Source organism: Ovis canadensis, chromosome 16, assembly GCF_042477335.2.
Source record: "Ovis canadensis isolate MfBH-ARS-UI-01 breed Bighorn chromosome 16, ARS-UI_OviCan_v2, whole genome shotgun sequence".
In the NCBI taxonomy this organism is placed as follows: Eukaryota; Metazoa; Chordata; class Mammalia; order Artiodactyla; family Bovidae; genus Ovis; species Ovis canadensis.
Window position 1 is genome coordinate 50,554,200 of NC_091260.1, and position 13,169 is coordinate 50,567,368.

Genomic DNA, 13,169 nt, shown 5'->3' on the forward strand with positions numbered 1-13,169 from the left:
TGATTCAGCAGATGTTGGCAATTTGATCTCTGGTTCCTCTGCCTTTTCTAAAACCAGCTTGAACATCTGGAAGTTTATGGTTCACGTTTTGCTGAAGTGTGGCTTGGAGAATTTTGAGCATTACTTTACTAGCATGTGAGATGAGTGTAATTGTGCGGTAGTTTGAGCATTCTTTGGTATTGCCTTTCTTTGGAATTGGAATGAAAACTGACCTTTTCCAGTCCTGTGGCCACTGCTGAGTTTACCAAATTTGCTGGCATACTGAGTGCAGCACTTTCACAGCATCACCTTTAAGGATTTGAAATAGCTCCACTGGAATTCCATCACCTCCACTAGCTTTGTTCGTAATGACACTTCCTAAGGCCCACTTGACTTCACATTCCAGGATGTCTGGCTTTAGGTGACTGATCACACCATCGTGATTATCTGGGTAGTGAAGACCTTTTTTGTACAGTTCTTCTGTGTATTCTTGCCACCTCTTCTTAAGATCTTCTGCTTCTGTTAGGTCCATACCATTTTTGTCCTTTATCGAGCCCATCTTTGCATGAAATGTTCCCTTGGTATCTCTAATTTTCTTGAAGAGATCTCTAGTCTTTTCTATTCTATTGGTTTCCTCTATTTCTTCGCACTGATCGCTGAAGAAGGCTTTCTTATCTCTTCTTGCTATTCTTTGGAACTCTACATTCAAATGGGCATATCTTTCCTTTTCTTCTTTGCTTTTTGCTTCTTCTTTTCACAGCTATTTGTAAGCCCTCCTCAGACAGTCATTTTGCTTTTTTGCATTTCATTTTCTTGGGGATGGTCTTGATCCCTGCCTCCTGTACAATGTCATGAACCTCTGTCCATAGTTCATATTTAGGGTGATGACATCAGGGAGTCATGACTGAACATAATCAGATGATCTTAAAACAATGATCATCCTATGTTAGGCTTATTAGCAGCCTCATATTTGCTTTTATTGGTAAGTGAACCAAATTTTAAGGGAAACCTACAGTTAAACACTATAATACTTTTTCGTGCTTTCAGTATCGTATTAAGGAAAATAGAAAAATTAGTTAGTGTTTACATAAATTGGTAATTTAATATCCTTGGGAAAATCTAGGGGCTTCCCTGGTGGTCCAGAAGCTAGGACTCCACACTCCCAAAGCAAGGGGCCCAGGTTTGATTCCTGGTTAGGAAACTAGATCCCACATGTCTCACTGAAAGATCCTGCATGCTGCAACAAAGACTTGGTGCAGCCAAATAAATAAATAAAAAATTTTAAGTCCTTGGAAAAATCTAGATCAAAACTCAAACCAGCTCTATGTTTTTTGTTTTATTTTCATAATGCCACAATTTTGCAGTGTAATAAAGCATAATTTATTCTATTACAAAAAAGAAGCTAGTAATATTACTAGTTTCTTACTTATCGAACATTAATGCTATAGTGCTGATGAGGGCACAAAAAAAGTTTAAAAAAATCAAATCCACTTGGTACCTTATCTATGCTGAATTAAATGAACTCTGTTAATTTTTACTATTGATTTCTGAAACCACAACTAAAATATGCTCAGTCTTAGATTTAATTATTACATTAAAAAATTAAATCCTTTAACAAAAATTACCATTAAGTTGCTACTAAAAACAAACATCTACTTTGAGCAAGTGATGGGGTTCCTAAATTTATAAGCCTCCTTTTTCTTCTTGAAATTAAGAGGTTAAGTTCTACACTAAAGCCCAGAAATGTTTCTACTGATATCGATTAGACATCAGCCAACACTGGGTAAGTTTTAAATAGGTGTGTTATTCAATCAGTCATGTTCAACTCTTTGCAATCTCATGGACTGTAGCCCGCCAGGCTCCTATGTCCATGGAATTCTCCAAGTGAGAATACTGGAGTGGGTAGCCATTTCCTCCTCTAGGGGATCTTAGTGACCCGGAGAATGAACTGGGGTCTCTAGCATTGCAGAAGATTCTTTTCTGTCTGAGCCACCAGGGAAGATATGTAAATGTTTCAAATACTATAATTTCCATAAGATACTTTTGACTAAATAGAATCAGAGAACTTCAAGGTAGAGGAAAAATTAAGCATTACTTGCTTATTGTACATAAAAAACAGGAATGCTGCATATTTACAAAATATGGGGAGCAACAATTTGGAGAAATATTACTATAGCTGTTGTAATGGAGAAACTGAATTTATTACAACTATGAAACTCACATAATAGCAGAACTATATACAGCCTCTGATAACAGCTTTAGATATAAATTCTATTAAATACTGACACATATAGTTACCGACCACGAAAAATACACTAGAACAATATCATAACTTAGAAATATAAAATAAGCAAAATAGGGAGAGGACCTGAACACACATTTTCCAAAGAAGACACACAGTTAACAGGCACAAGAAAAGATGCTCAGCATCGCTAATCATCAGAGAAATGCAAATTAAAATGACAATGAGATATAACGTCGCATCTGTCAGATCAAATATCAACAAAAAGACGGTAAGTAACAGACTGGCACGGATGTGGAGAAAGGGTAACTTGTGCACAGTTGGTGGAAATGGAAACTGGTGGAACCAGTGGGGAAAACATCATGAAGCATCCTCAAAAAACTAGAACTACCATATGATCCAGCAATTCCAATCCTGGGTATAGATATAAAGAAAACAAACATTAATTCAAAAAGATATGGGCACTCCAATGTATCTAACAGCATTATTTATAATAGCCATAAGCAGTCTTAAGTGTCCATCAACAGATAAATGGATATTTTGACATTTGCAACAATGTGGATGGACTTGGAAGGTATTATTATGCTTAAGTAAAGTCAAACAGAGAAAGACATGTATTATGTGATATGACTTACTTCAAAAAAATAAACTTGAATACAACAAAAAAGAAACAGATTCACAGATACAGAGAAAAAACTAGTGTTTACCAGTGGAGAGAGGGAAGAGGAGAGGGGCATGATAGAGGTGGGATTAAGAGGTACAAAGCACTATGAATAAAATAAATAAGCTATAAGGATAGCATAGCACAGGGAATACAGCCAGTATTTTATAATAACTATAAATGGAGTACAATCTTTAAAACTTGTGAATCACTATGTTACGCATATGAAACTTACATTATATTATAAACTATACTTCAAAACAAACAAAAGAACAAAACATAAAAATGAAAGACAAAAGAATTATCAATGTATTAAAAAATGATTATTCAGAAAGAACTTTTATTTAGTACTACCATTCTAGACAAGTCTAATTTTAAAGTTTCATTTTCCAGTACTCTATTGGTATAAAAATTCAGCTATAAAGGTAAACTGTGATAAGCTGAGATGCATATTGTAACCCATAGAGCAACTTCTAAAAAATAACTTGTAAAAGTGGCAAAAAAAAAAAAAAAGAGAGAGAGAGGAGAATTTAAATGGTACACTAAAATAATATTCAGCACAAAAGAAGGCAGTTTTCATTCCAGTCCCAAAGAAGGGCAATGCCAAGAATGTTCAACATGCTAAGTAGCTTCAGTTGTGTGTGAGCCTATGGACTGTAGCCTGTCAGGTTCCTCTGTTCATGGGATTCTCCAGGCAAGAATACTGGAGTGGGCTTCCATTTCCATCTACAGGGGATCTTTCCAACCCAGGGACTGAACGCATATCTCTTAAGTATCCTGGACTGGCAGATGGGTTCTGTTCAAACTATCACACAAGTGCATTCATTTTACATGCTAGCAAAGTTATGCTAAAAATCCTTCAAGCTAGGCTTCAACAGTACGTGAACCAAAAACTTCCAGATGTACAAGCTTAATTTAGAAAAGGCACAGGAATCAGAGATCAAACTGCAAATATCCTTTCAGTTCAGTTCAGTCGCTCAGTCGTGTCCCACTCTTTGTGACCCCAAGGACTGCAGCACACCAGGCTTCCCTGTCAGTCACCAACTCCCGGAGTTTACTCAAACCCATGTCCACAGAGTCCGTGATGCCATCCAACCATTTCATCCTCCGTCATCCCCTTCTCATACTGCCTTCAATCTTTCTCAGCATCAGGGTCTTTTCTAATGAGTCAGTTCTTCGTATCAGGTGGCCAGAGTACTGAGTTTCAGCTTCAGCATCAGTCCTTCCAATGAATATTCAGGACTGATTTCCTTTATTGACTGGTTGGATCTCCTTGCAGTCCAAGGGACTCTCAAGAGTCTTCTGCAACACTACAGTTCAAAAGCATCAATTCTTCATTGCTCAGCTTTCTTTACAGTCCAACTCTCATACATGACTACTGGAAAAACCATAGCTTTGACTAGATGGACCTTTGTTGACAAGGTAACGTCTCTGCTTTTTAATATGCTGTCTAGGTTGGTTCTAACTTTTCTTCCAAGGAGCAAGTATCTTTTAATTTAATATCTTTTAGATATTAAATATCCTTTGGATCACTTCCTCTGGATCATAGAAAAAGCAAGGTAATTCCAGAAAAACATCTATTTCTGCTTCACTGACTACTCAAAAGCCTCTGTCTGTGTGGATTACAAACTGTGGAAAATTCTTAGAGGGATGGGAATACCAGACCACTCTACTTGCTTCCTGAGAATGTATGCAGGTCAAGAAGCAACAGTTAGAACTGGATGCGAACAATGGAATGGTTCCAAATTGGGAAAGGAGTACATCAAGGCTGTATACTTCATTGTTAATTTAGCTTATATGCAGAGTTCATCATGTGAAATGCTGGGCTGGATGAATCACAAGCTGGAATTAAGACTGCCAGTAGAAATATCAATAACCTCAGACATGCAGATGATACCACCCTTATGGCAGAAAGTAAGGAGGAACTGAAGTATCTCTTGATGAAGGTGAAAAAGTAGAGTTCAAGCTGGCTTAAAACTCAACATTCAATAAACTAAGATCACGTCACCCAGTTCCATCACTTCATGGCAAACAGATGGGGGAAAAACGGAAACAGTGTCAGGTTTTATTTTCTTGGGCTCCAAAATCACTGTGGATTACATTGCAGCCACAAAATTGAAGAAATTTCTTGCTCCTTGGAAGAAAAGCTATGACAAATCCAAACAGCATATTAAAAAGCAGAGATATCGATTTTCCAACAAAGGTCTGGATATTCAAAGCTATGACTTTTCCAGTAGTCACGTATGGATGTGAGAGTTGGTCCATAAAGAAGGATGGGTGTCGAAGAATTGATGCTTTCAAACTGTGGTGCTGGAAAAGACTCTTGAGAGGTCCTTGGACAGCAAGGAGATTAAATGAGTCAATCCTAAAGGAAATCAACCCTGAATATTCATTGGAAGGACTGATGCTGAAGCTGAAGCTCCAATACTTTGGCCACCTGATGTGAAGCGCCAGTTCACTGGAAAAGATGCTGGGAAGAATTAAGGGCAGGAAGAAAAGGGGGTGACAGTGGATGAGATGGTTGGATGGCATCACCAACTCAATGGGCACGAGTTGTGCAAACTCCAGGAGATAATGAAGGACAGAGAAGTCTGGCATGCTGCAGTCCATGGGTTGCAAAGAGTTGGACACAACTTTGACTGAACAACAACAAGCATAAATTCAGTCATCAGTAATCACATTAAATAGGAATAGACTGAACATGCCACTCAAAAGGCAAGATTAAAATAATGGATAAACTATCCAGATCAAACTGGCATTACTTCCACAAAAGACAGACTTTAGATGCAAAGGTAAAAACAGGTTGGAAGTAAAAGAATGGAAAAGATATTCCATATGAACAGCAATGAAAAGAAAGCTCAACTGGCTATAGTAATAGCAGATGAAATAGAGGAAATAAACAGTAATAAAGACAAAGAGGGATCATTTCATAATGATAGAAAAGTCCATAATTATATTGGGAAAATACAGCATTTACAAATATATTCACTCATACGTAACAATAGAACCACCAATACATGAAGCAAAAAGTGAAAGAATGAAATTGAACGAACAGAATTAGACAGAAAATCAGCAAGAATCCAAAAGACTTGAACAACACTATCAACCAATTGACCTAACTTACATTTATAAACACTCCACCCAGACTATTTAGAGACACATTCTTTTTAAGCACACATAGAACATTCTCCAAAACTGACCACATTCTAGGCCACAAACAAATCTAAACAAGTTTAGAATCATAAAAAGGATGTTTCCTGACAACAATAGAATAAAATTAAAAATCTGTAACAAGTAAATCTGGGAAAACTTCCAGGTCAAAGAAGATAACAGAAGGGAAATAAAAATATTTTGAACTGTAAAAACGAAAAGATAACACATCAAACTTTGTATGTTACAAGTGAAGCAGTATTTACATTACGGTATTCACAGATTTAAGTGCCTGTCTTTGAATAGTCTCAAGCCAATAGCCTAAGTTTCCATGCCTTAAGAAACCAGAAAAAAGCAAATTAAATCCAAAGTAAGAAGAAACAGTAAATATTCAAGGAAAAATGAATGAAATAAACCTCAGAAAAACAAGAGAAACATCAATGAATTCAAAACTTGGTTCTTTGAAAAAAAAAATTAAAAAATTGACAAACCCTTACAATGATGAAAAAATAAGAGACAAGAGCAGGTACCACTTACCAAAATCAGAAATGGCAAAGAAGAAACCACTACTGCTCCTATAGAAATAAAAAGGATCACAATGGAATATTATGAACAACTTTAAACCAACAAATCAGAGAACTTACATTAAAAAGAAAATACTAGAAAGATACAACTACCAGAACTGACTACAAGAAACAGAAAATCTGAATAAATCTGTAACAGTTAAGGACACTGAGCTACATATTAAAAATCTTCACACTAATAAAAGTCTTAGAACAGATGGTTCAACTGATGAAGCTTATGAGATATTTAAGAAATGACTTGTTCTCCGAGGTCATTATTACCTTATACCAAACCTAGACATAAACACAGGAAAACTGTAGATCAATATCCTTCTTAAAAAATTAGCTAATTGAATTCAACACTATACTGCTGCTGCTGCTGCTAAGTCGCTTCAGTCGTGTCCGACTCTGTGCGACCCCATAGACGGCAGCCCACCAACCTCTGCCGTCCCTGGGATTCTCCAGGCAAGAACACTGGAGTGGGTTGCCATTTCCTTCTCCAATGCATGAAAGTGAAAAGTCAAAGTGAAGTCGCTCAGTTGTGTCCGACTCTTAGCAACCCCATGGACTGCAGCCTACCAGGCTCCTCCGTCCATGGGATTTTCCAGGCAAGAGTACTGGAGTAGGGTGCCATCGCCTTCTCCCAACACTATACTAAATGAACTATATGTTATCACCCAATGAGATTTATCCTGAGAATGCAAGGTAGGTTTAATGATCTGATGATCAATTAATTAATACAAAAATTATATTCACAGAATAAAGAACAAAATGATCTCATGATCATTTCAATGAGATGCAGAAAAAAGCACATGACAAATTACTCAACACTGTAGCAAAAATGCTCAAAAAACTAGAAACAGAACTTCTTCAACTAATTAAAGGACACCTATAAAAAGTCTACAACAAACATTATACTTAACAATGAAGGCTTTCCCCCACATAGCAGAAGAACAAAGATGTCTACTCTTACTACCTCTTCTGAATGTTGTACTGTAGATTCTAGCCAAGGCAGCAAAGACAGGAAACAATAAACTTTAAAAATTAAAAGCTATTATGTACATTCAGACTAGAAGAGGCAGTCTACTCCACTATTCTTGCCTGGAAAGCCTCACAAACAGAGAAGCCTGGTGGGCCAGAGAGTATAGGCTCGAAAGAGTCAGACATGACGCAGCAACTGAACAACAAAACTGTTATTACCAGATCACACTAGCCTGCATATGGAAAATCCTAAGAAATCACTAAAAAGCTACTAGAACTAAGAAACGAACTTAGCAAGGTCAGAAGATATAAGATCAAAGTATAAAAAATAAACCACATTTCTATTTTCTAGTAAATATGTGAAAATGAAAATAAGGAAAACAATTCCATTCAAAATAGCACCACAAAGAATATTTAGGAAAAAAACTTTTTAAAGAAGTGACAAGGGTTGGAGGAGGGAGGGGTGGGGATTAAATAAGGGCAATAAAAGGTATCCCTGTGCTGACAGAAATGTTCTATACCTTGACTGTTTTAATCTCAATATCTCAACTATGATACTTATTGTACTACACTTTTACAAGATGTTACCATTGGAAGAAGCCGTACAAAGGATCTCCCTGTAGTATTTCTTAAACCACATGTCAATCTACAATTATCACAAAATTAAAAGTTCGATTTTGGAGACTTCCCTAGTAGTCCAATAGTTGAGCATCTGCCTTGCAGTGCAGGGGATGAGGATCTGATCCCTGGTCAGGGAATTAAGATCCCACATGCCACCTCCTCAAAAAAAAAACAACCACCTCAGACCCTTACCCCACACCATTCACAAAAATTAATTCAAATGGATCAAAGACCTAAATGTAGAACCTAAAACAATATAATGACTTAAGAAAAATATAAGAGAAAACCTTTGACTCTTGGTGTAGGCAAACAGTTCTTAGATAACATAAATATGAGTAAATGATAAAATTGATAAACTGGAGTTCCTTAAACTTAAAAACTTTTGGCATTTTAATAGATACCAGCAAGAAACGAAAAAGACAAACCACAGACATGGAAAAATAATAAGGAAATCATATTTTTGACAATACTCATGTATCAGAACACAAATAGACTTTCTCAACTGAATAAGACAACAATCCAGTTTAAGCAGAGGAAAGACTTGCTGGAATAGACATTTCACCAAAGAAGACACATAAATGACTTAAAAGCACAAAGACACACTCAACATTATTAGTCATTGAGAATATGCTAATTGAAAACACAATGAGATATTATAACACATTAACTAAATTGGTTATGACCAAAAAGACAGATCATATCAAGTGCTGGTTAAAATATGGAGGAATTAGAACCCTTAACATTGCTGGTAGGAAATAGACACTTTGCAACACAGTTTGGCAGTTTCTTAAAAGTTAATTTATCATATGACTCAGCAATTCCATTTTTGGGAACCTAAGTGAAAACATACATCACAAAAAGACCTGTCCATGAATGTTCAATGGGCTCAGTCAGTAAAGAAATTCCCTGCAATGAGCAAGAGCTGGGTTTGAGTCCTGGGTCAGGAAGATCCCCTGGAGAAGGAAATGGCAACCCGCTCCAGTGTTCTTGTCTGGAGAATCCCATGGACAGAGGAGCCTGGCAGGCTACATCCATGGTGTCACAACAGTCAGACACGACTTAGCGCTATTTTTCTTTATGAATGTTCAAAGAAACATTACTCATAAAAGTAAAAAACTGGAAATGATCCACATGTCTATCAACCAGTGAAAGAATAAACTAAACATAGCATATTAATACAATGAAATATCATTTAGCAATAAAAAAGAACAAAATACTAATACATGCTATGCCACGGAAGAAGCTAAAAAACATTATGCTAAGTGAAAGAAGCCAGGTACAAAAGACTACATATGTAGTATGATTCCCTTTAGATGAAATGTCCAGAAAAATGTAGAGAAATAGAAAGTAGATCAGTAGTTGCTTGAGGCTGGGGAAGTGGTGTAGGAGTGAGAACTAAGCACAGATAGGCTGGTGGGGTGTTTTGGTTATCATGGCCAAGTCCTAAAACTGCATTGTGTTGATTGTACGACTCTGATAAATGTTTACTAAAAATCATTTAATTGCAACATATACTTGCAACAGATGACTTTTATATTATGCAAACTATACCTCAATATGCCAATGCAGAGAATGTTCAAACTACTGCATAACTGCACTCATCTCACACGCTAGTAAGTGAAGTTGCTCAGTCGTGTCCGACTCTTTGCGACCCATGGACTGTAGCCCACCAAGTTCCTCTGTCCACAGGATTCTCCAGGCAAGAATACAGGAGTGGGTTGCCATTTTCTTCTCCAGGGGATCTTCCCGACCCAGGGATTGAACCCAGGTCTCCCACATTGCAGGCAGGCGATTTAACCTCTGCACCACTAGGGAAGCTAGTAAAGTAATTCTCAAAATTCTCCAAGCCAGGCTTCAGCAATGTGAACCGTGAACTTCCTGATGTTCAAGCTGGTTTTAGAAAAGGCAGAGGAACCAGAGATCAAATTGCCAACATCTGCTGGATCAAGGGAAAAGCAAGAGAGTTCCAGAAAAACATCTATTTCTGCTTTATTGACTATGCCAAAGCCTTTGGCTGTGTGGATCACAATGAACTGTGGAAAATTCTGAAAGAGATGGGAATACCAGACCACCTGACTTGCCCCTTGAGAAAACTGTATGCAGGTCAGGAAGCAACAGTTAGAACTAGACACAGAACAAAAGACTGGTTCCAAATAGGAAAAGGAGTACGTCAAGGCTGTATACTGTCACCCTGCTTATTAAACTTATATGCAGAGGACATCATGAGAAACGCTGGGCTGGAGGAAGCACAAGCTGGAATCAAGATTGCTGGGAGAAATATCAATAATCTCAGATATGCAGATGACACCACCCTTATGGCAGAAAGTGAAGAAGAACTAAAAAGCCTCTTGATGTAAGCAAAAGAGAAGAGTGAGAAAGTTGGCTTAAAACTCAACATTCAGAAAACTAAGATCATGGCATCCAGTCCCATCACTTCATGGCAAATAGATGGGGAAGTAGTGGAAACAGTGGCTGACTTTATTTTGGGGGGCTCCAAAATCACTGCAGATGGTGACTGCAGCCATGAAATTAAAAGATGCTTACTCCTTGGTAGGAAAGTTATGACCAACCTAGACAGTGTATTAAAAAACAGAGACATTACTTTGTCAACAAAGGTACGTCTGTCAAGGCTATGGTTTTTCCAGTGGTCATGTACAGATGTGAGAGTTGGACTGTGAAGAAAGCTGAGCGCCGAAGAATTGACGCTTTTGAACTGTGGTGTTGGAGAAGACTCTTGAGAGTCCCTTGGATTGCAAGGAGATCCAACCAGTCCATCCTGAAGGAGATCAGTCCTGGGTATTCATTGGAAGGACTGATGTTGAAGCTGAAACTCCAGTACCTTGGCCACCTGATGCAAAGAGCTGACTCACTGGAAAAGACCCTAAAGACCCTGATGATAGGAAAGATTGAGGGCAGAAGAAGAGGACGACAGAGGATGAGATGGTTGGATGGCCTCACCGATTCACTGCATATGAGTTTGGGTAAGCTCCAGGAGTTGGTGATGGACAGGGAGGCCTGGTGTGCTGCGGTTCATGGGGTCGCAAAGAGTCGGACACTACTGAGCGACTGAACTGAACGAAACTGATTTTTCCATAGGTCGTTTTTTCTTTAAAGATAACCATACATAATTTTTAAAAAACTTGTTGTACATATTAGGCATATACTAAGAGAGTTGGACTGTGAACAAGGCTGAGCACTGAAGAATTGATGCATTGAACTGTGATGTTGGAGAAGACTCTTCAGAGTCCCTTGGACTGCAAGGTAATCCAACCAGTCCAATCTGAAGGAGATCAGCCCTGGGTGTTCTTCGGAAGGAATGATGCTAAAGCTGAAACTCCAGTACTTTGGCCACCTCATGCCAAGAGTTGACTCACTGGAGACTCTGATGCTGGGAGGGATTGGGGGCAGGAGGAAGAGGGGACGACAGAGGATGAGACGGCTGGATGGCATCACCGACTCGATGGACGTGAGTTTGAGTGAACTTTGGGAAATGGTGATGGACAGGGAGGCCTGGCATGCTGTGATTCATGGGGTCGCAAAGAGTTGGACACGACTGAGCGACTGAACCGAACTGAAGAATTTCTTGGAATTCAAACACAAACATTGATTTGGTGGTATTAACTAGCTCTAACCTGCACCTGACTAAAACTTTTGGTGAGGAATAAGGAAAGCAATCACATTATTTAAGCAAGCTCCCTGCCTGTCGCATGTAAAGACTATTTCACTGTCCCTATGATGGCAGTTACATTCAATACAATTGCTTTGCTTTGAACAGAATCACCGACATGTAGGAGAGGGAAGGCATCTTTATAAATTATCGAGTCCAATCCCTTTGTCATACATATGAGCAAAGAGATGAAATGACACATTCAAGAGCATACTTGCAAGGTTAATTGTAAAATCCTAGTATAGTTCCAGTCTCCTGACTCTGCTCATTCTGTGCATTGACTATGATTTTATTGAAAGAAGAAACTGGTAGATTATAAAGAAGAAATAATAGGGAACTTGTTTATATTTCTAGCCTGGAGAATTCCATGGACTATACAGACCACAAGATCGCAAAGAGTTGGGACACAACTGAGAGACTTTCACTTTCAATAATTGGGAAAATATCCAGGAAACAGTTAAACAAATGACTAATTGTTCACCTCCTATGAGCAAATCTCTTGTAATCCCAATGTTGGTTCCTTTTGTTTTCTAGAAAAAGGAAAGAAACTCTGAGCCCTTTACATATTTATTATCTCATTTAGTGCTCAAAATGTCTTCATGAAGAGAATTACTTAATAATTGGAGAAACTGAGATTCAAAATAAGTAACCTGTCATAGTTACCAGAAATCTTACAAATAAATGATAAAGCTAGAACTAAAAAAACCAAACTTAATCTGATATCAAAGCCAATGCCCATTTTTCCACACTTCTTTCAGACACTTCACAGCAGTGACCTCCAAATAATTCCTTTCAGCAGTTTGTGCTTACATCTCCAAAATATAAGAATTATGCTTATTAGAAAAGTCACAACAAAATAGACATTTCAAAAGGATGATTTTTTTAATGTCTACAGATTCTAATTTCCTCTGCTTTTGCACAATAAGCTTAAAGCACACCCCCAGTCCTACCTTTCTATGCTTTTTCCAGTACGCATTCACCACTTCGTAAATCGCAAGATACTATGGTATTATTCCAGAATTGAATACCATCCTCCTTTGAAATTTTCTCTTACTCTTGACACTTTACCCATATTTAAAGCTTTAATTCCTGTAGATCTAATTAATTAATTCCTTTATTAAACATATTTTTTCTATTCTTATTCTATTCTTTCACTCATATCCACTGAAAATGTTAAACAGCTCCATCAATTAAGCTGGAGTTTTATAAAAATCAGTTTTTATATTGAGAATGGACATGTGGACACAGATGGGGAAGTGGGGGTGGGATGAACTGGGAGACCAATTCTGACATAAATACACTGCC

At 37.8% G+C, this 13,169-nt stretch overlaps 1 protein-coding gene across 4 annotated transcripts in view; it reads right to left on the reverse strand.

The window, feature by feature from the left end:
* NIPBL (NIPBL cohesin loading factor) overlaps positions 1-13,169 on the reverse strand; it is a 198,226-nt gene that overhangs the window by 133,790 nt on the left and 51,267 nt on the right. Inside the window, exon 2 of one of the 4 annotated variants that reach the window (XM_069555861.1) lies at positions 6,570-6,607. The exons of the other annotated variants lie outside the window; for them this stretch is intronic. The gene's annotated coding sequence lies outside the window, so the exon portion shown is untranslated. The remainder of the gene's footprint in view (positions 1-6,569; positions 6,608-13,169) is intronic. 4 annotated transcript variants of the gene reach the window in all.